The sequence below is a fragment of the Octodon degus genome, unplaced genomic scaffold, assembly GCF_000260255.1.
Source record: "Octodon degus isolate 3935 unplaced genomic scaffold, OctDeg1.0 scaffold00254, whole genome shotgun sequence".
Classification (NCBI taxonomy): Eukaryota; Metazoa; Chordata; class Mammalia; order Rodentia; family Octodontidae; genus Octodon; species Octodon degus.
Genome location: NW_004524830.1, coordinates 1098167 through 1110034, shown reverse-complemented (window position 1 = coordinate 1110034; position 11868 = coordinate 1098167). Strand labels below are relative to the sequence as shown.

At 47.2% G+C, this 11868-nt stretch overlaps 1 protein-coding gene and 1 pseudogene across 4 annotated transcripts in view; both read right to left on the bottom strand.

The window, feature by feature from the left end:
- Positions 1-11868, bottom strand: part of Mgll (monoglyceride lipase) — a 99720-nt gene that overhangs the window by 67668 nt on the left and 20184 nt on the right. The window lies entirely within an intron of this gene.
- On the bottom strand, positions 32-905 carry LOC105740973 (annotated as a pseudogene).

Genomic DNA, 11868 nt, shown 5'->3' with positions numbered 1-11868 from the left:
ATTTTCAGATACTGCTGCCAGGAACACCCTGTTAAGGGGTAGGGACCAGCTGGGGCATGGCAGGCAGCTCTGGTGGCCCACCCTTCTGCTCTGAGAGTGTCGGGCGGGATGTCACCTTTGGGTTCCACAGTGCTCACGTGGCCAAGCAGAGGCTTCGTGGGGCCAGTCTTCCCACCTGGATCCCAGGGCAGCATGATCTTCTCTCTGATGCCCAGCACACCATGTCTCAGCAGCACACCCTGTCTGAGCGGCACGTGGTCCACGACAGTGTCAACACTGTAGCTGACAGAGTCCCCGCTGTGGATCATCAGGCCATCCACAACTTCATGGACTTAGCCCTCTGTCCTCAGAGTTTTCCAGACACTACAACCTCACAGCCCTGGACTCCGCTCTCGATGATGAACCGCAGCACATCAACCAGCCCTCCACACAGCAAGCCCTCCTAGGAGTTTGGAATGCAGAGATTCTGCCTGGGCAATGGCGCAGAGACCTCTTGTTGTCACCTTCTCAGCATAAAGCTCTACACTGCCCTCAGGGAAGCCAGACCTCTTCTGAACGACAGCAGTCAACTGGCGGATCCTCTGGCCCGTCTCACAAAGAACATTCTGTGTCCTGGTGGCTAAAATAATGATGTCTATCCTTGTGGGTGTAACTTGGACTTCAACACCCGAGCAGCCATCTTCAGCCAGCTCTCTAGTGAGGAACTCATTCAGTTCAGCTTTGAAGATGCCAGCAACGACAAACTTCCTCCTCTTAGAGATCTGTACCGCTGTCTTTCCACCGTGGGCCTCCAAAAGGAAAGTGGCCAGCCCTACTATAACAAATACTGAAAATAACAGCTTGTAGGCAGAAAAGATTGGTTGTTTTGTTGGCTCACACTTTGGCGTTTCTAGTCCACAACTCATTGCTATGGGCCTGTGGCAAAACATCACAGTGGCGACATGGAATGGAGGAAAACTGCTTACTTGATGGTCAAGAAGACAAGACAAAGGGGCGGGGTCACACCCCCAGTGACCTCACTTCCTCCCACTACAAGGTCACATTCCCCATGACTTCACTTCCTCCCACTCGGTCCTCTCAAAGGTTTCCCCACCTCCTAACAGTGCCACTGGCTTGGGACTAAGCCCTTACTGAAGAGATATTTATCCAAAAGTTAAGTGTCTTTCACCTTTCCTTATCCTTTCAGAAGGAGCTTAAAGTTTGTCTAGTGTTAGAATTGGAGGAGGTTTAAAAAAAAAAAAAAGGGGGGGAATTGGAGGAGGTGATTGACTCCTGTCCAAATCTTTCAGTTCAGTTAAAAGCAAAAGCTTTAGAAACCTAAATAACTATTAAAAATTATGTTGAGGAGGAGTATAATGTTTCTGGTGAATTTATGAAGTAAAAAAAGCATGCTACCAAATTTCCAAATGTGTAATGGTTTTAAAATGTACACACCCACTCACATACACATAATTTATATATGCTTAAAAAAGGAATACAGGTCACTGTAGAAAAATACAGACAAGCATAAAGAAAAGAAAATGAACTTATAATCTTACCACCCAGTAATACCCATAACAAACATTATGATTTCCTTCCATTTTGATATCAAAATTTGTTTATAGTTATTTACAGTTCAATTATAAATTTTAATCAGAATGTATCATTGTAAATATGTGGTGTATGATTCATTTTGAATGCTTTTAATACTTAACATCTTTCCACAAACATTCTCTCTTGGGACTAACACCATTAATACTCCCAGAACTGCCATGAGAGCAAATGCAGACTACACTAGAGGAACCCCCAGCACAGGTCCAGCCCCTGGGAGACACCTAGAAAATTCTGAGATTACAGACATGTGGCACTTACGCCACTATCCCCCTTTCGAGCTCAGAGCAGACATCACTAGTCAATCACAGCACCCTTTTCTGCAGAGCCAGGAAGCTCTTGCATCTTTCTTTTCACCACACCCTCAACAGCCACATGTTTGATCCTCTGACCGAAACTTGGCTTTAAAAGGACTAGTTATGAGATGCTTCAATTCACAGTTCTCTTCTGGGACTAAGTCACCACTATGAGAGCACGCAGTTTCTAGCACACAATGAATCTACAATCAGATCTTTTATATTTAGCTTGGACCTTCACTCAAAGCACTGTGGAGTGAATGTGTAATGCCTGCCAAAATCAGGGCCTGGCATCGAAACCTCCCATTAAGCCTCCAATAAATTAGCCACCTCTCTGCTGCATGATTAGCAGCAGGACAGAGCTGAGCTTGGGACCAGTCCCTCTTGATTCCATTGGGACGTAAGCATATCATCACACAGTAGCGGAACTGTCCACTCCTTTGTGTGCCGAAGCCTCCAAGAAGCTCTCCTGCTATAAGGATAATTAAATTCCAAAGTGGGCCTACCACGAAGTTATTCAACTAGAAAATTACAAGCCACAACAAAGATGTATTTCCATATAAATGTGCAAAAGCAAATGTAGCATCAACCAGCCTGGAAGAGAGGGGGACAGACTGCTCAATGCATTTTAACACCTAATTGATCACACTGCTGACATCTCTTTTTGGCCACTGCGACAGCTGTCTCAGAGCTGGGAGGTGCTGGAAGGCGAGGCCCTGCCCTTCTGCACAGCCACAGAGAGGGTGGCACAGGTGGCCTGCTGTGCCAAGCATATACCTGCCACTGCTGGTTGTGTGACAGTGTTAGCCTCTTTACCGCATTCCCACTGCCTTGGCCTTGCTCAGCCCAGAACCGCTGCCCGTTCCGTGTCCAGGACATTTACTCCTGGCTGTCTGGCCAACCTATCTCTTGCTGGCTACCTTCTGTCCTCCACCCCAAAAGGCTGGGCACAGGAGGGACAGGCTGAGAATCCTCCTCAGTTCTCAGCCTGAGCTTTTACAGGCAAAGAAAAATATCCCCAAGATGAGCACGTGACACTCCCTCCCGACCTCCAAGCCAGTCCAGATCTGTTCCACTCTCAGGGTGTCTTTTAAGCTGAGAGGCCCCTGAGAGTAATCCAGGGCCAAAGATGGGGATGTAACACATTGCTTTTCTCATAGTTGTCTATACTTTCTCATTTATATGCCTAAGACTTGATACACCCTATCACTAGTATCCTAAAATACTCCGTATTAGAAAAACAACACAAAATCAACATTCTTTCTTTGGCAATATATAAATATGTCCCTAAACCTCATTTCCAACCACACCTTGGCCAGTATCACACAGACTGACAGGGTTACATAAACATTAAAGAGTACAAGCAATTCATCCATGCAGTTTAAATAATCGTAAAAAGTGGGTACCCACGTACCCATCACAGCTGTGGAAACACTGGCACTCACAATTGTGCCATGTGCCTCCTTCTCCCCTACAGAAGTAACTTCTTGCCTCAGCTTTTGTAAATGATTATTAATACTTGCTCATCTTCATAGTTTAATCACTTGTACATGTAAGCGAAGTAATCTGTTCGGGGTTACGTATGCTTAAAGTTTTATAGAAGTACAGTATACTCATTTATAATAGTTTTGCTAAGACATATTTCTTTTGTTAATCTGCTCTGGTGTCTCATCTACACTGCTATGTGTAGCAGTAGCATATTTTTGAGTGCTTCATTGTACTCTGCTGTAAGACTTTTTTAATTTATCTCTCTATCCTCCTATTGGTGACATGCAGACATTTCCAGTTGGTTATGACACAAGTCCTACTGCAGTGGACACTATTATGCATCTCCTGATGACCAGGGGCAAGAGCTTCTCTATGGTACATGAAGGAAATGTGAACACTGTCAAAATAAAAATGGAGTCTCTCGTGCCAACTTTAACCCAAAAAAGTAAATCAAGCTGGGAAGTTGTGACAGCAGTATTCCTACATGTGACTGCTTGAGATATAGCAATAGCAAAAGGCTCTGCCTGGACAAGCCTGCACATAGACCACCACAACTTCATATGAAATATCGTTTTGCAAGGACACCTGTCCAGCATTTGTGTCATGCCTCTCTAGGTGTTAATCATAGTGACCAGTAATTATTGCATCAAAATCTCTGAGGAAGTCCTCTTCCTTGTTCTCTTAAAAATCCCTCCTCTAGGCTCAACCTCCTCAAACATGCCCATGGCTTAGAGTATTCCCTCTGCAACACCGTGCTATTCCCAGTAAACATAGCGCTCTTTGGAGACCTCTCTGGTGTTTGCCTGGTGGTTGAATCACTGGAGCGAGGGAGCCCGAGGATGTTCAATATGACCACGTCCTGACAGACTGTTTTCTAAAGAGATTAGACCAATTTATGCTCCTGTCTGTGGTGGACGAATGCTCCTCCAGCCCACGCCTGCAACAACACTTAGTAACGTGAGAACATCAGTTTTGCTAGAGGAGCAAGTGCTAATGGCAGCTCCCTGGTTTCCACTTCCCTGGTGATCAGGGAGGTGGAGCCCCTCCTACTGCACACAGGAACCTTCTGGGTGATGCCGCTGTACACCACCACGCTCGTATGCATCCTCGATCCCCAGCCCCGAACACTTCCCTTCCTCTGTCCAGTGAACTACAGGGGACATCATCCTTCTGGGATCCCCAGACAGAATTAGTCCCTCTTGTGTCTGGGTCCTGACAATCCTGGGCCTGACTACATCACTTTCACTGGTCACACTGAGCTGGGACAACCAATTTCCACGTTGTTTCTGCCATCAGATGGCTTCTTCCATAGTTTCCCTTGTTTTTAATCTCTCAGAACAATGCTAGCACAGAGAGGTGTACGAGATGTTCTTGGATGGCCATCATCAGGTTTAGAGCAAGTTGTACTCTGTCCAGCATAGCAGCTTAGGGGGATAGTTCAGACAGGGCTGCGCACCTCCCCATCTCGTCCACAGTGAATTCTTGGGTGCTGTCCACCAGATGGCATGCCTCTCTGGGCTTCCACTTCGGGCATGCAGCTCTCTGCTCTGCCCCCAGTTTCCTTCCCCTGCTCCCTGCATCCCAGGGTGCCTCTTGCTGACCACCCCTGCACTCTGAGGCCCAGGAGCTCTCACCTGAGCAACTCCTTCCTGTCCATACCTCTTTTACATCTGATTTTCCTTCCCTCTGTTCCCACCCCTGGCCTTATTACCCTAGACCTCCACAATGACAGCAGCCTCCTAGCTTGACACCCTGCCCCCAGCCTCACCCACTCAAATCTGTGCTTGCACAAATTCTATCTCTCTGTGGGGCTGAGAGCCAAATGCTGCCACGGGCTCAGCTCTGCCTGTCTGTCCAAGTGTTCTCACCCTACACCTGTGCTGCCTGCTGACCTCTTTCTCACTCAGCGCACCCCACACGCCTCACCCGGGCAGAAGCGTCCCACCACAAGGAATGTCTATTCTTCACCCTGCCCAGATATCTGGCCACTAAGATGGGTGGGACAGCCAGGGGTCTATGATGAGCTGCAACCACAAAAGTTGTGGCAGGGAAAGAAACAGGGCCCAGCAGGAATGAAGCAGGAAGCAGAAGATTAACTAGAATTGCCACAAGGAAGTGAGGCCACGGAGAACCCCAGCACCAATGGGATGAGCATTGTAAGCCCGTATGCTCACTATTCTCTTAGTGAAGCCTGGAACATCATGGAATATGCAGGGACCAAGAGCTCTGAAGGAGCTGAGGGAAGGAACTCACACCCAGGAGTACTTGTTTATGTAAGGATCAACCTAACCTTAGCAGATCTTCCTAACAGCCCTGGACTAATCAAATTCCAACACTGTAATGTAGAATAAGACATCAACATGGGTGACTCACATTGACAAAGACGTTTATTCAGCTCACAGTTTTGTAGGTAGAGCCCTAATGACAGGATGTAGGTCCTAGTAAGAGTAGCTGCTGGCTCTAACACATCATGGTATGTAACAATGGTGGGGGTGAACATGGAAGAAACATTCTGTCTTTAGCCACAAAGCAGAAAGAGCTGGTGGGGTTTCCCAAGAACTACCACCTGAGCTCATGCTCCCTCCCAAATGACCTAAAGATCTCCCACTAAGCCTCACCCCTGAAAGGTCCCACCACCCTGCACACAGAGCCTTCATGCAAACATCTGGGGGAATTCAATTCAGTCACCTACAACCCACAGGAAGTTCTGACAAACATGGCCTTAGCATCAGTTTTATGACTGTAGATGCTGAGGTTCCAAAATGAGAGATCATTTGCCAGGAGTCTCAAGAATTTCCTTCCGCTTGAACTTGATTGTGTTTTACTCCTTCCACCCACAGTGCCTAGGTTGTTAACTCCGGACAATGGCTCACCAGACAGTGTGACCCCTGTGCTCATGTGCCCTCCTAGAACCTACCCTCCCTCCCTAGGGTGGGTAAGAGGTACAAGTGGCATCTTGTTGATGGCATCTTACCACACACACACATCCTCACGTCCTTCAAATAAGACCTGTAAATAAATGCAGTTGAACAAATGAGTGAAGTTCACAAACCAAGTCTCTTTCCTATTTCACAGCTGTTGTCTCCTCCCTCAGCTGGGTCGCACAGTGAATCAGGTTTATGGGGTACCGCGGCTCATCACAGAATCACCTGCCAAGAAAGGCCTTAATAACATTTATTAAATGACCAAATGACCCCATGTCTGCATGAAAATAATGAATACAGACAGCAATCTCCTTGAGGCAGACTAATATTAACATCCTCAAAAGAGAAGACGGTCTTTTTGGCAGACTGCCCTATGTTCCAACCTCCCCTTTTCCACAGTGATAGCATTTTAGCAGGACATATGGCGGCTCGGAGAGAGACCATACTTCTCAGCCTTCCTCGCAGCTAAGTGTGGCCTGAGTTATGCCAGTGGAGCAGGAGTGAAAGAAATGTGTGTGATTCCTGTGATACCCACTCCTGACACTCTGCTTGCCTAACCAGTTCTCTTTTTCCTTTCTGGGGCACGGAGAGGCAATGACTAGCCTGTTACTGGCTAGGGCCCTCCAGATAGTGGCATCATGATGGGCAGGACCAGGCTCCCTGGGTGACTGTGGGAAGCTGAGGGGTCCTACCCACTTGGACTGCTCACCACTGGGCTGTGAAATGAGGGAACATTTTGTCTTATTAAAGCTACTTTGAGGTCTCTTTGCTCCGAGACTCTGAATCTTAACAAATGAGACTGTTCTTATAAGATCCTTCAGCATGGAGGAGCCAGTTCACCTGGGTTTAGGTCCAAACTCTGTTCCTCCCCTCTGTGACTTCAGCCAAGTCACTGAACTTCTGTTTCCTCATCTGGGAAATGGGGCCAATGGCAGGAGCTGCAGTGAGACCCAACACAGACGGTGTACAGCAAAACTCACCACTGTGATTATCACCTTATCGATCAACACATTTTCCTACCAGGGGAGCCCAGCTGCCCATCACACGTGGTCACGCATCCTGGTCCAGAGGATGGTCCCTCTCCACCATGGTTAGCTAGTGTTTTCTTGTCACAACTCTCCCTGCTGTCCTCATATCCATTTGGCAAAATCCCTGGCCATCTCAGCAGTAAGAATTGCCCACTGGGCTGTCCCCACGTCACCCCCGATAGGTCCCAAGAAACCCTTGAGATTCATCTCCATGTTCTGAGCTCAGCTCATGGCTTGGAACTGAGAAACAAGCAGGGTGCATAGCAAAGATGAAGGAGAGCTGCAGCGGCAGCCAGGGCTTGCAGGTAGCCTGTCTGACTCCCACTGTGTGATGAAAAGAAGTGGTGGAGCTTAGAGGCGCAGCCTTAGGAAGGGGATTACAGTTGACAGAGTCAGCAGCGGGGGGTCCCCAGAACTGGATCTGGTGGTTTCCCAAGAAGAGCAAGCCTGGAGGACACAAACACACATGCAGTATCCGGCCCTATGGTGGGATGTGCTGCTCAAGGCTCCCCTGCACCAGACGAGGTCCTGCACCTTCGGCCGGGACTTCCAGCCAAACCAAACCTTTTCTTTTTATAAAATAATTTGCCTAGTGTGTAGTATTGCATTACTAGCAACAGAAGACAGACCAGGACAGTTACTAATTAAAAAGGGACACTGATGAGATGTTTACACATTTCCCAGAGCACTATTTTCTTTAAAAAAAAATTCATGTGATGTGCATGCACACACAAGGTATGTGTGTACATGTGTGGGGCCTTTGCACTGAGGCACAGCCCCAGAACTTCTTATTTTTTATTTTTAGGTAGGGTCTTTCTAAGTTGATCAAGCTGACCTCAAAGTTGCAATCCTCCTGCCTCAGCTTCCCAAATAGCTAGGAAGGTGTGTCCCACTACACTCACATACCACATAAAGAATATATTCAGGATATTATACATATTTTATGTATATATTAATAGATTTCATTACATGATACTTAGATACTCATACTTAAGTATATTTTTTCCTCCAGAAATGAGGCTCAATGAAAGCAGCCTGAAGGCTGCTGTGGTTACAGTCGGCCCCAACAGGAATATGGGGGAGGACCTGTGCCTGGGACCTCCGGTTCTCAGTTCTCAGCTTCTCCCTTAGCAAGTAGACGTGGAGGGCTCTGTGTGGACCGCGAACTGGGTTAGGCTCTAGAATGCGCATGAGCTAATAAAGTCCTCTCCTTGTAGAGGAGCTGCAGACTAACTAGCCAGTGCATAGCAGCCAGGCTGTGTTAGGCACAGCGCAGATACACATGTTGGCGGGCACACAGGGACGTTCTGCCCCATCCTCACAACACAGACTTAAGAGCTAGCACAGCTACCCAGTCAGAATAGACAGAGTCAAGCTCTGGTGCTCTATGGTACAGGGGAACGAACCATAATGTGCTGTGTGCTTCTGAAAAATCTAGTAAGGATTTTGCATGTTTCCACCACAAGTAAGTGATAAATGCTTGAGAACACAGCAATACCTCAGTTCACAAACACTTCTGTTTATAAACAATTTGGTTCACAAACAGAAGAATGTGGCAAAATTTTGCTTTCATTGGCTAACTCTGCATTGGGCGACAAACAGGACTATGGCCATTTCCCCCAGAGTCATAGAATGAGTTCAGTTCATGAACGGAGGTACCACTGCATATCTGATGTGAACATTACTGAAACATCACACGGAATCCCATAAATACACACAATGTAATACGTCAATTAGAAAAGCAAAACATAAAATGTGAAAAATTTTGAAAATTTAAGGCAACAACATAAAGAGTTTAAGAGAACTAGGTATGGTGGTATAGGCCTATAATCCCAGCACTCTGGAAGCTGAGGCAGGAAGATTGCAAGTCTAAGCCCAGGCTGGACAACTTAGTGACTTAGCAATACTCAGTCTCAAAGAAAAAAAAAAATTAAGTGGCAAGGGATGTAGCTCAGTGTTAAGATCCTGAGTTCAATCCTCAGTACTGCAAGGAAAAATAAGTGCAAGAAACAGTCACATGATGTGCAGGTGCATCACAATGTGAGGGAAGGCAGCCCACGTACACAACAGTTGTCCATGAGAGTGTATCACCCAGCAACATCACAACCACCTTCGTCTGTACAAGGACATTTTCTGTGATGTTGGCACAATCACAGCTCCAACTAACTGCTCAGACCTCAGGCTGTGTTTCTACAGTACCACAGTCAAGAGTTCAACCAGAGAGGCCACTCCAGAAATGCAAATTAAAACAACACTGAGATTCCATCTTATCTCAGAAAGGACAGTCACCATCAAGAAATCAAATAACAACAAGTAGTGGAGAGGCTGCGGTGGGGGGGGCTGCTACAGTGTGTAAACTAGTACAATCATGATGGAAATCGTTGTGGAGAATCCTCAACTAAAACTGAAACTAAAAATTCCATTTGAACCAGCCATTCCTCTTGCACGCATCTTCCTAAAAGAGTTACAGATATTACAGTGATCCACGCACACCCATGTTATAGCAGTACAGCTCACAATAGTTAAATCTTGGAAATAGGCCCACATGTCCATCAGCAGATGAATGGATAAAGAAAACGTGGTGTCTACACACAACGGAGCACTACTCTGCCATAACTTTATCCATTTGTAGGACAATGGACGCACCATGAGATCATAACATTAAGTGAAATAAATCAGGCACACACACCTAAACGCTGCATGGCTTCTCTTATATGAGAAACCCAAATTATAAAGAACAAAATAAAAGATGGATAATAGGAAAAGGGAAGTTGATCTTTCTCCAACGGGAAGGGGACCAAGAGGTTGGGGGAGGGGGAACAAAACCACTGAGATGCGCTGCGTATCTGCACCAACTGCACACTGGGAATGGAAACAGTGTGTACTGCCGATGTGCACTAATAATAAAGGTAAACAATAGTTTGACCAGAGAAAACTCCCCTGTCTCATGGGAGTATCTGGTTGCTGCCAATAAAACAGAGCAGGCGGGAGCAGCACCAGTCCTGGTGCCCAAAATGCTAGGATAATGAGCAAAGCTGACATTCTGGGCGCCCTAATTAGGCTTAATTACCCTCTCATCTCCCCTTCCTCCTGCAGTCTCCTAGAGGTGCAGAAGACATGTCAGTTCCAGGCAAGTGAGATGGATAATTGCTCTCCGCAAACTAGGTTAGAAACTTATGTGGAAAGGATGACTCCTCCGCCACCAGCTAGCTCCTGTCTCCAATGAATGCCCTGCACTTGAGGGGCTGCCACCTCCCGGAGTGATTTGTTTTTCCCAGAAGAGCAGCTCTGGACCATAAGAGACAGGGAGCCGAAGGCCCCTTCATCAGTATGCGGAATCTCTCCCCCGCTGAAGAGGTTCCTCAGCCAAAGGGCACCTCGGGGCTCACTGGATCAATATTTGGAACTAGCCTTCTGGGAAATCACTAATGGTCTGTGGACCTTGTGACTCGTAGGCTGGTCCATTAATGAAGTGCTTCAGAGCTGATCCAGGATCTGGAAAAGTACGGCCCAGGACCTGATGTTGGTGGACTGATCCAGCCCCCAGGAGAGAGTGGGAGTCCTCAGTGCCAAGCTGAGGGTCTTTTTTTGCTGTGCTGGGAAGGCCATGGATATCCATCTCCTAGCCATCTGAAGGCACAAAAGGGAGACCTGGTCCCCAGCTGCCTCCTAAGTTCTCCTAGGCACCAGCCAACCTCACAACCGACCGCAGGCGGTACACAGGCCATCTGGGACGCCCTCCTGTGCAGCGGACTCTGTGAGCAAAGATAATGCAGCTCCCATACTGCTTCTGAAGGGCGTGTGCATATTATCAGGGCAGAAAGTATTTGTGAAGAGAGCTAAAAGGATGGCAAAGCCCTCTGCATTTCCTAGCTGTGTGATGAAGAATGCTGCTGTACAGAACAGGGAGTCTCTCGGCTGTAAGATGTGCTTAACCAGTCTTGCTCAGGATGTGTTAACAGGGTCTGGTGCCACTGAATCAAATGACATCAAAGCATACCAGGAAAATGTTATGTAATCCCTGGCTCATCCCATGCCAATCCTTGGGTACATAGGAGACAGCCTCAGCTCAGGGATGATCTGCCTCACATGCCTCGTCTCCCCTTTCAGCACCGAGAGGCCCCAGGCATGGGGCTTTCTGGCCAGTCTCCATGCGGAGCTGGAATCTAGCACTGTAGTTTTGTTCTCTTCTCCTGGTCACCTTCTATTTTACAGTGTGCAGTGGAACACTGGCGTCTGGTGTCATGTGCTAGGATAAACTCTCTTCTTAAAATAGATTGAAAGTAAAAAAGAAGGCGAGCTGATTAAAAAAAAAAAAAAAACTAAGGAGAAAAAATATGAAATGAAATAGTTGCAGAAAAACATCCTAGAGGTGGCAGGTGAGCAGTATAGGTCTAAGCGCCAGAACCTGGGGCTGTGTGACAGAAACAACTGGAAAGAGGGGGCCAGAGCAAGATGATTTCACGGGAAGAGCCAGAAAGCCTGCTGCACTAGACAGTGAGGTAAACAGTCCCCAGCCCTGCCCCCTGTCTGTCACCAGCC